This window comes from Callospermophilus lateralis, chromosome 14 (genome assembly GCF_048772815.1).
Source record: "Callospermophilus lateralis isolate mCalLat2 chromosome 14, mCalLat2.hap1, whole genome shotgun sequence".
Classification (NCBI taxonomy): domain Eukaryota; kingdom Metazoa; phylum Chordata; class Mammalia; order Rodentia; family Sciuridae; genus Callospermophilus; species Callospermophilus lateralis.
Genome location: NC_135318.1, coordinates 6147186 through 6164058, shown reverse-complemented (window position 1 = coordinate 6164058; position 16873 = coordinate 6147186).

Sequence of the window (16873 nt, the reverse complement as noted above, 5' to 3'; positions counted from 1 at the left end):
AATAATAAATAAGAAGGAACAGTAAATAAAATTGAACAACAATGGGGGGAAATTACCATAAATATAAAAACAGGCTAATTTACCTAAAAATCTAAAACTTTCTCAAAACAATATGAAAGAGAAAAATAACTAAATAGGAAAATGGGCAGGGGATACTGTAACTAAATAGTTTCCCTGAAAAGAAAAACAGATGACCAATAAAAATGTTTTTAAAAAATAGAACTTCAGGGGCCTGGGGCTGTGGCTCAGTGGTAGTGTGCTCTCCTAGCATGCACAAGGGTTAGATTCTCAGCACCACATAAATGTAAAATAAAGATGTTGTATCCACCTAAAACTTAAGAATAAATATTTAAAAAAATACAACTTCACTCAAATTAAGGCCAGTCAGAACAACAAATTGTATTTTTTCAGACTGGTAAAAATTATATGCTGTAGTGGTAAGAGTTTCTAAAAAGAGACTCATATGCTTATGGATCAGAGCTTATTTGTTGCCCCTTGTTGGAGAATATTTGACAAGTTCTAAATGCCTCTTTTATATTCTAACAATTTCATTTCTGGAAATTTTTCCAGTAACTCTCCCCCCACAAGAACACAAATGTGCACATAAAAAGGTAGAATATCCTTACAGCATTGTTTAAAACAGCAAGAGAAGAAATTTAGATCTTCATGAATGTAGCATTGCTTACATACACTCTTCTAGACTTCTTTTATGGTATATTATGAAGTTGACAAAAAGAATGAAGTAAATCTATACACGCTACATGGAAAGTTTTGGGAAATCAACGCTAGGGCAAAAAAGATGGCGCGTGGAGCAGCAGGTACAGCCCACCCGGTGCTGGCACATACATGCTGCCTGGCAGTCACACATCAGGATGTGCAAGATGCTCTGCTCTTACAGGTGGATGGGACTCAGGACTGACAGGAACCTTTATCTATTTGTTGCTTTGTACCTTTCTGCAGTGTTGGAATTATGTTTTTAGACCAGTTTACAATCATTACTGTGCATCTCTTCTGTACTTAGTGCCACCCTGCACCCTGCCAGGGCAGTGTAGGTCACACTCGCTGGCCTCGAGTGGCCCCCACAGTATGAGGACAGAGGTGGGGAGCATGTGCTGAGCGTGGCAGATCTCAGACGCTGAGGTGGGGCGAGTTGGGGAGGAGGACGTCAGCAGACACAGGTGCAGTCGGGGAGGAGAAATAACTTCTGCTCTGAAGCACAGAAAGGTAACTGGGCAACAAAAACCAGTTGTGCATTTCAAAACAGCTAGCAGATAGGATCGGGAATGTTCCCAACACAAAGAAATGATAAATGTCTGAGGTGACGAATCTCATCGTTACACGTTGTATATGTGTATTGAAATGTTACAGATGTCCCCCATAAATACCTAGAATTTTGTGTCAATTAAAAATTTTTTTTTTTAAATTGAGAAGAGTAAATTATTCTTTAAATATCATTTCAAGTCAACATGAAACAAGCCAATTATATTGATAACATCATCATGTATCATAAGGTTAATTAAAAATTTTTAATATTATTAAAGTGTTTAATATTTTTAAAGGAAAAACAAAAAAAAACAAACAACCCCGAGTGACAGCACGGGGCTGGGTCCAGCATCACGTTCTGGAGGGCTGATGTGTAAGCAGGGCTTGGTTCAGTAAAAGCCAGCTGGGCAGAGGCTGTGTGAGCCCCAGCAAAGGAGAGGTAGCACAGGGCACAGAGCCCCTGAAGAGGGTGCTTGGATGGCCACGGTGGCTCTCCACGGCTGACCTGCGCAGCAGCTCTGGCGGTTTTGAGAGACAGGGTAGCACACACAGGGCGGTGGGGGCCTCCTGCAGTGGATGGCAGCTGCCACCACTGTGTAAGGATGGCCTGAGGCCTGAGTTGAAGCAACTCCATTTTAAACTCCAGTTTGAATCCTGCAGTCTCACCAGGCACACCTACAGAGCCCTCCAGTGTGGCCCTCAGGCCCAAACAAGTCACTTCTCCCCACCCTGACAAACTCAGAGTGAAGCCTCTGGCATGCTAGTCTCACCCCATAAGGGGGAAAGGCAAAAAGATCAGGGTGGGACCACCAGACCCGATGCTTTAACCCCAGGGTAAAAGATGTCACTGAGACACCTGGTGGCAGCTTCTAGGGATTGAAAGGGGGGGTCAAAAGCCCCAAAATTTGGTATAAATGAAGGAGCAAATGAACATTCAGCCAGCTGACATTGATGCACACAAGCCTGATGAGGACCTGGACTGACATCCCAACTCTTCTCATCTGCCTGATCCTCTGCATCTTCCTCACCACTCTCAAACTCTACGGCAGCCTCTTGACTCGGGTGAGAAAAGGACTTCTCCCTATGACCGCCTCCTCAGCCAGCCTCAGCTCCACCCCAGGAGAAGCCTGCCTTGGTTTCTGATCTGATCACCACCGTCTGAGTGAGTGTGCACCTGCTGGACTCAGAGCCTAAGGCTGAGACTTCTGATCTGACACTTGAGCTTAGCACACAGAGGGAAAGTCTGTCATGAGCCTGTCGTGATTGTGTGTGTTTGCAGTGCTTAGACTTAATCTAGAATTGTTTGCTGTGAATTGATTATGTCTACTGCAGTGCCTAGCATTTCCTGCAGTGCCATGTCATTTCCCTGGTTAAGAACCTATAGAGTGAAATCGTATTAAGTGATTTGAGTGAATAAAACATTGAAAAGGGCAGAAGCACGTGGACATTCTTTATCGGCCCCCTTGACTGCAGGTGTCGCACCTTTTGTCATCGGACACATTGTCGGCAGGAATTCCGAGGAAGGGGTGGATTGGTGGCTACAGTTACGATGGAAGCTTCTTACAGGAGAAGATTCTGGATGCCCTGGCACCTTCCAGGGTGAACAGGGTCCAAAATCCATCTCCTTCTTGATTAGCTTTTAGAAATCTTCCCGGGAAGGGGAAGGAATGGGGGCTGGAGAAGAGAGGAACCAGGGGCCAAAATCAGGTCACCTGAATCACTCCTTTGAAGAGTTGGGGTGTTCCCAGTAGACTCCTTCCTGCTGAGAGGGAGAATTGATGAGAGAGTTTGCTCTTGGGTGTGCTCATAATAGCGCCCCCAGGGTCCTGGCTGTGAAGATGCCGAGATCCTTCTTTACAGCTGTCCAGGAAGCCCAGGGCCCCGTGCCTTCCTGAGGCCCAGCCCTATGACCCCTCCGCCATGAAGGAAGGATGGGGGCTCAGCAGGCAACTGCTGGCCTACTTGGGATTCCTGTTTGTTAATTTCCGTCTGTATTTCTATGCAGGCTCGGGCTGACGTCAGCAGGCCCTGGGGAGCTGGACTGTTGAGCCCTGCTCAGGGGAAGGGAGCATTTGGTTAATTGAATTCTATGGCTCCAATTGAGTTACCACAGTGACAAAGGATGGCTGTGCCAAAAGCATTAAGACATTAAAACAGCACACTTAACATTGACGCTCCACAGTGAGATTCAGTCTTTCTAGAGAACTCTAAAGAAACCCAGTAGCTGGCAAGGCTGGGCTCATTGTAATGGTCATCTGTTTTCATTGCCCAGATTGCAGACATATGAGGTGCTGGAGTTGGGTTGAATCAACAGCCTCATGCAAGCCTTAGCTCAAACCCTTCTCTGGCTCCTCAATTAGGATCATCAGATTTAGTAGATAAAAATGCAAAATGACCAATGAAATTTGAATTTCAAATGTATGATGAATTTTTTAGTGTAAGGGTGCCCATGCAAAATTCCATTGTTTTTATTTTAAAAGGTTTATTTATTTCTGCTATCAAAGACCAGAATTATGACAGTGTAATTTAACAATCCTAATTGGCTTCATTTTTAATTTTAAAATCGGGTGACATTTCATTCCATAAAACAGAAACAGTTTTCCTGCGAGCCAAGCACTCATCAAAAATAATTTGATGAGTTAACATCAGATTATTTATTTTGCTTACACAAAATAAGGACAAGGGAACTTCACTGTTTCACCAGTTGAGAATGGCCGTTCTCCCTCCAATCCATATTTCTCTTGGAGGACCAGATGTGTCAGCTTGGTTTGATTGACTCCATGTTGTTGTTGTTGTTTTTTCCCCTGAAATATTGTCTCTGTTGAAAAACTGGCTTCACAAAGAAGGTGGCAGCAGGAAAATTTCACAAACTAAAGCTTAAAAATAAGTCTTGGGCAGGGTGGGGTTATTTTCTGTCTCTGGGGGGATCATCCAGTGTCCGAGGCCTGGGGACAGAGGCAAAATCCCCAGCCACCCATCCAGGAGATGTCACTGTCAGTAGTGTCTGGTGTCCTGACCTCTGCTCACCCAGGATGCCAGTGGGTAAGGAGCAGCAGGTCACAGAGGCCCCCTGACCCTCTGGAAGACAGAGCTCTCCCTGGGCAGACCCCGGGGCTGAGGGTCAGTGGCCAGGGGAGAATCAACGACTCCCTGCCTGTGGTCCCTGAGGTCCGGGGCAGGGATGTAGGAGGCAGCCAGTGTCATAAGACGTCCCTGTACCCAGCCAGGCCGGGTGCCTGGCTAAGCGAGGAGAAAGACAGTATCCCTCCTCTGAGCCTGGCCCCTGTGTCTGGTCTCACTTCCTCCCCAGCACCTCCTGGAAGGGGAGGAAGTGACACCTAGGGGAAGGCCGGGAAGTGAGGCCACCGTCACATTCAAGTTCAGGGTGCGACAGCTCAGTCTGCCCCCCAACAGGCCCCATACTCAGCTCCCCTTCATGGCCATGTCCCTTCTGAGAGTCATGCCCTGCCCTTTATAGGCACAAGGACCCAGAAGTTCCAGGGACACGTCCATGTTTAGGCCCCCGGATCTGGAAGTGCCTCAGACATCCATGTTTAGGCCCCCGGATCCAGATCCAGAAGTTTCAAAGGTGCACGTCCATGTTCAGGTGCCTGGATCCAGAAGTTCCTCGGGCACACATCCATGTTTAGGCTCTAGGATCCGGAAGTGCCTCGGGCGTCCATGTTTAGGCCCCAGGATCTGGAATGCCTCAGGCATCCATGTTTAGGCCCCCAGATCCGGAAGTTCCTGAGGCCTCCATGGTTAGGCCGTAGCATCCGGAAGTTCCTCAGGTGCACGTCCATCTTTGGGCCCTCGGATCCGGAAATGCCTCAGGCAGCATCCGGAAGTTCCTCAGGCGCACATCCATGTTTAAGCCCCCCGGGGCCGAAGTTCCTCAGCATCCATGTTTAGGCTGTAGGATCCAGAAGTTCCTCATGGGCACGCCCATGTTTAAACCCCAGGATCCGGAAGTTTGTTGGGTACACGTCCATGTTTAAGCCCCCAGGTCTGGAAGTTCCTCAGGCATCCATGTTTAGGCTGTAGGATCCAGAAGTGCCTCAGGCATCCATGTTTAGGCCCTCGGATGTGGAAGTTCCTCAGGCGCATGTCTATGTTTAAGCCCCCGGATCCGGAAGTTCATCAGTCCTCCATGTTTAGGCCGTAACAACCGGAAGTTCCTCAGGCACACATCCATGTTTAGGCCCCCGGATCCGGAAGTTCCTCAGGCATCCATGTTTAGGCACCCGGATCAGGAAGTTCCTCAGGCGCACATCCATGTTTAGGCTCTAGGATCCGGAAGTTCCTCAGGTGTCCATTTTTAGGCCCACGGATCCGGAGGTTCCTCAGCTGCACATCCATGTTTAAGCCCCCAGGTCCGGAAGTTCCTCAGTCATCCATGTTTAGGCCCTAGGATCCAGAAGTTCCTCATGGGCACGCCCATGTTTAAACCCCAGGATCCGGAAGTTTGTTGGGTACACGTCCATGTTTAAGCCCCCAGGTCTGGAAGTTCCTCAGGCATCCATGTTTAGGCCCCAGGATCTGGAATGCCTCAGGCGTCCATGTTTAGGCCCTCAGATCCAGAAGTTCCTCAGGTGCACTTCCATCTTTGGGCCCTCAGATCCAGAAGTTCCTCAGTCTTTCATGTTTAGGCCAAGGCACCCGGAAGCTCCTCAGGTGCATGTCCATGTTTAGGCCAAGGCACCTGGAAGCTCCTCAGGTGCATGTCCATGTTTAGGCCCCCAGATCCGGATATTCCTCAGGTGCATGTCCATCTTTGGGCCCTCGGATCTGGAAGTGCCTCAGGCGTCCACGTTTAGCCGCAGCATCTTGGAAGTTCCTCAGGCACACTCCATGTTTAAGCCCCCGGCCAAAACTCCATTGTTTACCTCCGATTTGAATTTAACTGGGCATCCTGTATTTTATCCAGCAATCCAGTCCCCAATGGCTACAACTTAAACACAAATGCTAGCATCCAGTTCTCCAGGATTTAGCTCCTTCCTGACTTTTTCCTCTGGAAACCTTATTTCCTACTCACTGCTCCCTTATTTGTATGCAGTTTCGTTTCCAGACAAGTTCAAATGCCTCCTACGCATTGCTTTTTGTTCTGCTTCCTTGTCCCTGGGGCTTTGCAAACTCGTTTCCCTTCCTTTTCCACCCTCAGTACCAGGTCTGTTATGTCCTTCTTGATCCCCAACACAGCAGAACCTCTCCTCTCTTCAAACCCTCGGTACCTTTCTAAGTGAGCTCTGCAGTGTAGCGGGCACTTGGCACATGGTCTGCCTGACACTTGCCCCTTCCCTGTGGGACAAAAACCCTTCCTCAGGAGAATTCCTCCTCCTCTTCGACCACTTGGTTCCAGCAAGAGATTCCATACTCTTCTATGACCCTGCCCCTGGCCACAGATGACTGGCCCAGAGGAGGACGCCTGATCCAAGCCAGGCCTATGAGGTCCTTCTCTAGGCTTTCTTGAATATCTCGTCTTGTCTGTCACCCAGCCCAGATAACATGAGAACACCTGTATTAAGCACTGAGCCAAGATCACAGATATAGTCAAAGACAAAATCATTTTATTTATTAAGATCTATAGTTGAGATCCCAGCTACTCAAGAGGCCAAGGCAGACCATGTGCCAAGTGCACCTTGAGGTCAGCCTGGGCAACTTATCAAGATTCTGTCTCAAACTTTAAAAAATTAAAAATAAAAAGAGCTGCAATATAGCTTAGAATGCCTCTGAGTTCAATTCCCTCCCACACCAAAAAAAAAAAAAAATCTATTGATTCAAATTATCACATCACATGAGGACACCCACCCTGTGTGACTGACAGCAGAAGAGGCCATAGTCCACTGTGTTGAGCAACAGCCAGGCACAGCTTGGCCACTAACTCCCTGAAAGATCCATCATCTTAACAAACTGCAAACTCTGTATGTATCTCTGTGGCCTCAGATACACACCCTGGTAGGTGTTGATAAATGATTGGCATTGACTGTGGTAAGGGTGGTGGTCACAATGACAGCATATGACCACCTGCTCTCTGGATCCAGCTTCTGCACTAGAAATTGGGGGATTGGGTTTGATGAGCTTTATGGGCATGTCCAGTGCTAACTCTCTATCATCACCAACATCTATAGCAGACCACAGGGACTGCGGCCCTGCGATACCAGGACTGGATGTCACACTAAGACAGTCATGACAGAAGGAGTTTCTCTATTAGGGCCCATGGGCAAAGGTCTACACGTGTTCCAAGATTTTATAAAAATGTGTGAAACCAGAGAAACAGCATTGACTCAAAAATATAAAAAGAATGGGACAGGGGGTGGGATGTATCTCAGTGGTAGAGCACTTTCCTAGCATGCATTAGGCCCTGGATTCAATCTCCAGTACTGCACATAAAACACAAGAACATAAAAAAGAATAGAATAGAACAAAATCAAAATATAGAATTATATCAAGCTATCAACAAACCAAACTGCAGTTATATACTTCATTTTTAATTTACATAATTTATGTATAATTGTATTAAATTTAAACTATAAGATTTAAATATTCTTCATGAAATTCAAATTTAAATACTTAATGTAGCTGTCTGAAAAAGACCGTCAAGAGAAAGAGAAGACAGGTATCAGATGGGAGAAGATATCTGCAAAAGATGTGTCTAATAAAGGATCGTTATTTCAAATACACAAAGAACTCTTTAAATTTAACAAGAAGAGAATGAACAACCTGATTGAACGGCAGGAGAAAGATCTGAGCAGATCTCACCAAAGAGGATGTACAGATGGTGAATAAGCATGAGAAAAGATGTCCAACATCAAACATCATCAGGAAATTGCATATTAAAACAACAAGGAGATACCAATTCACACCTATTAGAACGGCCAAAATCCAAAACACTGACTCCATCAAATGCTGGTGAGAATATGAAGCAGCAGGAGCTGCCAGTCATTGCTGGTGGAAGTGCAAGATGGCGCACTTGGGAAGAGAGCTGGGCAGCCTCTCACAAAACTAAACCCTCTTTTACCATGAGTCAGCAACTGTGCTCCTTCATATTTATCTGAGCAAGTTGAAAACTTACGTCCACACAAAAACCTACACAAGAATGCTTTAGAGCAATTTAGTTTGTACTTGCCCAAACTTGGAAGCAGCCAAAATGTCCTTCTGAAGCTAAGTGGATAAATGGTGGTACATCCATATGATGGGAAATGACTCAGTGCATTAAAAAAACAAAACAAAACAAAAACAGAGCTATCAAGATACAAAAAGACATGGAAGAATTTTAACTGCTAAGTGAAAGAAGCTAGTCTGAAAAAGCTAAGTATGGTACTATTTCAACCATGTGACATTCCAGAAGGCAAAATTATGGAGATGCTATAAAGATCAGTGCTGCCAGGGGGTTGAGGACAGGGAGGGGCAGACGGATGGAGCATGGGAGATTATTAGGGGAGTGAAACTATTATAAATGTATAAGGGTAGACATGTGACATCATACATTTGTCAAAACCCAAGAGCAGACCCTGATGTGAACTATGGACTTGGAGTGGTAATGGCAGGCCAATGTTTGTTCATCAATTGTAACAAATGTATCAAATGGTGATGGTTGCAGGGTGGTCATATGGGAACTCTGTACTTTTTGCTCAATTTCACTGTCAATATAAAATTGCTCTAAAAAAATAAAGTATCTTCAATATTATCAGATATCTGTCAGTGTTCAAATGTCAGCTTTTCTCAGAGGTATAATGTTTTTAAAAATACTTTGTTCTTAAAAAAAATGAATAAAGAATCCTTCTATTAAAAAGTGTATACTTAGGGCTGGGGATGTGGCTCAAGCGGTAGCGTGCTCACCTGGCATGCACGGGGCACTGGGTTCGATCCTCAGCACCACATAAAAATAAAATAAAGATGTTGTGTCCACCAAAAACTAAAAAATAAATATTTTTTAAAAAAGGGTATACTTAATGTGGGACTTGATATTGATAGGGTTCTAATATTCCTAAAGTAGCCCAGGAATAGGACTCTGTGCAGCATTATTTTTCACCTCCCTTTTTTTTTTTCACTAAATCTACATCTTGAACAAACTTTTATTATTGCAGAGGTCACAGTGTTTATCTACTGAGGTGTACATAGCACTAGCAACGTGCAAAAGGATTTTAGGCAGCACGCAAGTGAACTGTATGTTCTGAGAGCTATTTTAAGTTTATCAAAACAAATAGAGCTGAACGTCATGTTGTACGGGACAAATACAAACCATTTTGTCAGTTTAAAAAAATAAATGTTCCAGAGAAGAAATAAAACTAGCAGGCATCATATTAAGAGATTCTCTTCAAAATAAAGGAAAGTATTAAGTAGATGATAAACAGAGCAGAGGACACAGTGGTGGCCTGACACACAAATATGGCAGAGAAAAAATCCATAGAGAGGAAACCTAAAGGCTGCTGAGCAGTAACGATCTGGGTGTACATCAGGGCATTTGTAGGTCACCCCCATGGGCCCTCATTTGTCCTTTACAAGGAAGGCTTTTCTGTATGTGGGGGACCGACATGCAAAATGCTGGTGTCCCTCCCTTTATACAGCCAGAATGTTAGGAAAACCACACTTAGGTTGGAAAGTTTCTGGTGATGCTTACTGCTCGCTGTACTGTTGCAACAGCTTGTAGTCCTTTGAGAAAGAACGACAGGGGTTGTGAGAAATCCATGAGCTATTTTGTGTCATGGTCAGAGAACAACCAATGGCTTTGTCCCCACTGCTACAGCTGCCAGGAGGGTTTTATGATGGGTGAGCATATCAAGGGAGTCATGATGAGAAAATGAAAACTTACATTTTTATGTGCTGACAAGGAGGCTTTGAAAGACATTTGGAGAGTGCGTCAAAAGTCTGGATCCCAGGAGTGAAGCTCACTTGGGGGCCAGGTGAGGCTGGAGAGGAGTGCAGGAAAAGTTAAGAGGCCCAGGCCACTGAGGCAGAGGAGGTTGTGAACACACTGTCACTTGTCCATCCTGAAGGAGTGAATGAGCCTTGTGCTTATTCTGTAAAATACAAGCATTCATTTTGGAAGTCTGTCAGAACGTACCAAGAGGCTGTGAAATGTTCTGCCGGTGTTTACTCAGCTGCATAAAACTGTTTACTTTTTAAGTAAATGTCTCCTTTTAGATTCATGAGTCAACAGAACCTTCAGGAGTCAAAGCCAGCAGGGCATCAGGGTGCAAAGAGTTGTATCAACTCTACACACTCGAAACCAAGAGGCAGCTGCGAACTGCTGTTCCGGCGTTGGGCTCACATCACCAGCTGGATGCTGTCCACCCAAGTCAAAGCCGCTGGCTAATAGGACATGAGATGGGAAAGGTGGAGTCAGGTCCCCGTAGACACAGGCATGGGCAAGTTGGAGCCATGTCCATCTCTGATGCTGCCCTCTCTGAGGTGGAGAATGCTTCACAGTGGGGTTCAGGGGGTTGTGCTGTGAGGACTGGGAGAGCAGGGAGCAAAGGAGCCATTTGGGCTGCAAGAAGACACCGCAGTGGGGTTGATTGATGAGGGACAGGCCACTCTTAGAGTCCTAGCAACCAGCCTCTCTGGAAGCAAAGAGAGGTAGGTGACCTCACACCGGCACCTTTTCTCTCTGCTGTGCATTTTATCAACCCTCAATGCAACTTGAAGGTTTAGTCTGAGGCTGGCACAGGGATACCACTGGAGCCTCCAGTACTGCTAACATCACCCCAAAGGGTTCTTATACTGTCTTTAAAAACAGATAGTGGAGTGCTTGCTCCATTTCTTTTCAATGTAAAGGGCCACATGATAGTGACCTTACAGGGAAAAAAATGTTTAAAAATCTAAAGAACCTCTAAACTCATTATCTTAACCTCAAACATCCATTTCCCATTTTGCATATAACCTTCCATATCCATACTTACTTGACAACCATGTGATCAAGTGTAATACAAATTGGTATTCTCTTTCTGTTTTCATTAACAGTATGTCAGAAACATTTGCCCATGTTTTCATAAAGATGGTCAGCAATAGCTACCAACCATGTCACCACATGACATTTCACAGTGTACACAGTTCATGTTTTATATTCAAACAGAAGCCGTGTCCTGCCTACTCGTGGCTGCCATGGTGCTCTGCTATAGTAGATCTTTAACAGACCTCTGTCAGAAAGTCCTGTATCCCATGATAATCAATCGCCCGATAACATCAGTGTTTTTTTTGTTGTTGTTGTTTTTGGGTTTTGTTTTTTTTTTAAGAGAGTGAGAGAGAGAGAGAGAGAGAGAGAGAGAGAGAGAATTTTTTAATATTTATTTATTTTTTTAGTTTTCAGCTGGCACAACATCTTTGTCTGTATGTGGTGCTGAGGATCAAACGCCGGGCCGCATGCATGCCAGGCGAGCGGGCTACCGCTTGAGCCACATCCCCAACCCCAACATCAGTGTTTATTCTGACTTTTGATGGACTCGAAGATCTCCACCTTATCCCATGGCTGTTTCTGCTCATTGATATGGTGTCTCCCCCTTGAGCCTATTTCCTAGATAGAAGCAGAAACCCCAGAGGCCCACAGTCCTAGATGCAGGCCAGGTGCAGGGGATGACCTGGGCCCTGCCTCCCAGACTGACCCCCCCCCCCAATGCTGGCCCAAGAGGAGCAGGAGCCGCCTGGCAGTCAGAGGTGCCAGCTGCCACAGACATGGGAGCTCAGGGGCCCACGGTAGTTACGGAGCAGCCACTGCCCTGTGTTCACAGTGGCCACAGCACTGCAACTCTATGGTGTGGCTGCAGCCACTGCCCAGAGCTGTTAGCTCTTGATTATTTTCCACAGTTGACTCCACTGTCTTCTGGCAAGTCTAAGAGCTACTCAATATGCTGTCAATAAACCTCTCTTCTACTTTAATTAGCCCGAGTCTTTTTCTGTTGTTTGCAACGAAAGGCCCTCTGTGGTTCGATCCTCATTTTCAATTCCTATCAAAACCCATCCAAGAGAGAATAGAAAATCTATTCCCACTGAGGCATAAAATACCCTCTCTCCTGCGCACGAGGCTTTACTACTTACACTTTCCTTTTCCATCATGTACCCTCTCATTTGCTTTGTTAAATCAAAGCCTTCTAACGTCTACATTTTCATTATGTTCAACTTAAAGATAAGAAAAATAGGGTGCAGAGTGTCTCAGTGAACGCTCCAGGGTCCCACACTAAATCATCGTGTCTTATTGAGCCGCCTCCGACCTGAACACATTCAACTTCTGACATTTCAGGACACAAGGGGACTAACTGGGGACAGGGAGTGAGAATACAGAAGGGAGAAGGCTCCTCACAAGGAGAAATTATAGCAAGTAGACAGTAATTTCTGACAGCTAAGGGGAAACAAGGTCTTGGTGTGCACACACGCTCACCCAGCTACTGCTCCCCCCTCCTCTGCTTTTCCATTACCAGGTGCTAAGCCTCATATGAATTGGTCAGCAGTCACCCAGCCAAGCAAAGCACACCTCTGATGAGCTTCTATTTTTGTAACACTAAGAGTCCCATCCATGTGGACTTGAAAACGTACCACTCTGAGCAGAAATGACTCACACATCAAGACCCTGGTGAGACGAAGGAGCCCAATTCTGCAGCTTTGGGAGCTTTGGATGACGAGGAGGCAAACACCAGCCTCCTGCAGCCTGTGACCCCAGGCAGAGAGCAGCAATCTGCTCTAGGAAACCTAGATCTGGCTCCAAAGAGCCTACAGAGATGCCTGGAGGAAGGTTCCTGAGTCTCCAAGGTGGATCTCTAGCATTTTAAGACTAGTGATCCCCTCCTATGTCTGCCACTGACAGACTCATGGGCTCCCAGCATTAGACGCCCCCAAGGGAACAACCGGAAGCACAGGGCACCACCTAAGAAGCTGACCTGCTATAAAAGAGATAAGAAGGAACTTGAATCTAGCCATGCCTGCAGGTCTAACCTGATTCACCAGCTTGGGTCCCATCAAGATAAGAGTCTCAAGCAAGGATTTGGGTGCAGGTAGATGTTTTAGGTGATGGTTCCAGGAAAGAGTGAGGGAGTAACTTAAATAAAACAACACACACACACACACACAAAAAAAAAAAAAAAAGAAAGAAAGAAAAAGAAAGGAAGAAAGAAAGAAAGGGAAAAAAAGAAAAGAAAGTGTGTTAATAATAAAAAGTGGACCAGGCATGGTGGTGCATGGCTGTAATCCCATCAGGAGGCTGAGGCAGGAGGATCATGAGTTCAAAGCTAAACTCAGCTATTTAGCGAGGTCCTGAGCAACTTAGTGAGACCCTGTCTCTAACAAAAAAAAACAAAAAACAAAAAAAAGACTGGGGATGTGGCTCAGAGATCAAGTGCTCCTGAGTTCAATCCCTGGTACCAATAAAATAAAATAATAAAAGGTTGCTATCTTTTATTAATATATCAAAAGGGCCAATAAAGGGTAAGTACTACTGTGGATAATGGAGATCAGTTCTGCTGGGGACCCTCTGAAGACCCATAAAGGATGTGCCTCAGAATTAGCCCACAAGTCGCGGGGGAAGCTGGAGGAGTCACCCATCATTGGTTAGGGATTGCTGAGGGAGTGCTAGTTCTTCCTTCACTTCCCATCCCCAAAACATACACACACACACACACACACACACACACACACAATGTTTACTAGAAAACACGGGCAGCAAAGAAGAACAACAGTGTTTAATGCAGGACACAATTTCCATGATGGAAGATGTTCTGAAACTGGGCAGCCCAGGCCAAATGGCCTAGTGAGTCCACAACCTCTGTGGACCCAGGGCAGCGAAATGTCACCATGGGGGTGCTGTCAGCCAAACCCACACCCGAACTCTAGGAGGTATCTGCAAGACCCATGGCATATTCTTTCACATTAAGTGGCCTTTAAAAACAAAACAAACCAAGAAAAGAAGGGGAGCAAAATGAGAACCTCCCAGTTCAGGGACACTCTTACTTGGTTAAGGACCCTAATCTGAGCTATAATAAGACTTTGGAGACAATTGAGGAAAAAAGAGAATATGGCCCATGTATTAGATGTTAATAAGAAATTAAGTTTGTTATATGTGAAAATGGCATATAGTTGAGGGTTTTGTTGTTGTTGTTGTTGTTGCTATTGGGGGTTGAACCCAGGGGTGGTTTACCACTGACCTGTATCCCCAGCCCTTTTTATTTTTTATTTTGAGTTAGAGTCTTGCTAAGTTGCTGAGGCTGGCCTTAATCTTTCCCTCCTCCTGCCTCATCCTCCCAAGTTGCTAGGATAAAGGTGTACACCAACCATGCCCAGGCCTGTAGTTGAGTTTTAGAAGTCCTTTCTATTACAATATATACTGACGTCTTTAGGGATGGGGTTATAGCTCAGTGGTAGAGCGCTTGTCTCACATGTGTGAGGCACTGGGTTTGATTCTCAGCACCACATATAAATAAATAAAATAAAGGTCCATTGACAACTAAAAATTATATTTAAAAAAATAATAATAAAATAAAATTTAAAAAGGTATTGTGTCTATCGACAACTGAAAAATATATTTTTAAAAAAGAAATGTATGTTGAGATCTTTATGGTTGAAATTCCATGATGTCTGAGGTATGCTTTAAAATACTCTATAAAAAAAGAAAAATGGTGGGAGAGGACATGAGCAAGTAGCAAATCGGTGGTGATTGCTGAAGCCTGGTGATAGGCATGTGGTGGTCAGCGTGCTGCTCCCTCTGCTTCTATGTAGGGAAAGAGACGTACACACAGTTATATTAGGGAAAAAAGGAAAGCAGTAATAGGCTCAGGGAAACGCCAGTCTGTTGCCTGTTCACTTCCTGAGCAGTTTTTTGGGGGTCGAAAGACGAGTGAAACAGTCCCTGCCTTCTCCAAGTGCACAGTTCAGAGGGCAAAGCAGAGACACTTGCCTCTCTCTCTCTCTCTCTCTCTCTCTCTCTCTCTCTCTCACACACACACACACACACACACACATACACACACGCATTTAGGGATTAAAAGTGCTGGACAACCAGGGCTGGGCTGTGGCTCAGGACAGAGCCCTTGCCTAGATGTGTGAGGCCCTGGGTTCGATCCTCAGCACCACATAAAAATGAACAAATAAAATAAAAGCATTCTGTCCATCTACAAATCAAACCAAAAAAAAAAAAAAAATTAAAAATACTGGGCAACCAGAGAAGGTCCCTTCAGTTAACGTCCCTGCATGTGATAATGACAGTAAGTACTGGAGCAAGACCCAACGGGCCTCAAGCCAGAGGGTGGGGGAAAGCTGGGGGACCTCACTCGCTCCTTCCTGTCCTAGAGCCTGATGGCCTGTCTTAAAGCCTTCCTTCTAACCTCCTCCTTGACAACTAATCTTTGATCTCTGATTGTGAGGATGTCAGTACACTCACTCTCTTAGCTAACACACTCAAACCAGTGTTCTTAGTGCTTCGAGAACTAGAAGAGCAGAGTTGGTTGTTTGGGATTACATGGGGACAAGATAACTGGGAGATGCTCTGGGAGTCCTGGAAGTAGCAGAGTCGGGTCAGGTCCACAGGCCTTGGCACTGGGCCCAGGCCTAACAGCTAGGGGGGACCCAGCTTTTGAAACAGAGAGATGGTCTTGTTGGTTTCAGCCCCGCTTGGTGTGGAGACATGTAGAGACCCACGTCTGTGAGCCGGGCCCCTGGGAGGGGCCTCCTGTAAGAACTATTCAATCCCAAGCGTTGGGGGATAATGACAACCAAGCTTCTTCCATCAGCTGCCCTGGTGACTGTCGTGGGCCCTCTGGGTTCCATGTAGGTGAGGGCACAGGCAGAGGTACTTGGTAACAAGGGAGACTCCATACTGACTCACCCCGAGGCCTTGGCCATCTCAAGTCAGCAGGAGATGAACTGAGGTCAGGCCGGGGGTTCAGGTTCTCACCTGAAAGTCTGAGATAACCTGAAAACCATTTTCTCCCTGGTGTCCTTTCCCAATGGAATCAATTGATCAGAAAAGCTTATTTTTGCCAGAGAGGTGACTCAAAACTTGATAATTGGTTTTTGTTGTTGTAAACATTTCAAAAAATTAAAAAAAAAAAAACTTACAGAATCTTAGAGGGAATCTTGCTCCACCCTAGGCCTGCCAGGGGGATGCCCATCATAGTAGAGGCGATCTGGCACATCCAGAACCTTCCAGGGTCCCTCCCCCAGGGCCAGGGTTGGTGAGCAGTCAGGCTGGTCTTCGATCCCCAGGTCCTGTCCCTCCGCCCTGTGAAGGGCATCCCGGCTGGCTCTGCCTCCCACTTTCCCAGCACTTTTCAGAGGGTGGAATAAGAAGTATTTGAGATACTCTTGCCCACTCAGCCAGGTACTGAAGATAAAGATCAGAATCAGAATTAGCAGTGTTTAGGTTGTGGCCTGTTTAAGGAGCTGAGTCTAACTTCCTCTTATCTCCTGTTCTGAGTTCAAAGTTTGAAAGGTGCTTCCTGAAGACTGGACCCAGGCCATCCCTGAGCGTCTCTGGTGACAAGGAACTCACCACCTTCTGGGGAAGCCCCTTCTGTTGTGGACAACTCAGATCATGAAAGAGCCCTTCTAAAACCGAGCTGAAATCTCTCTACCTGTCGTTCCCTTTGTAATTCACGGCAGGGGGAGGAACTTGCTCCTCTTTCAACAG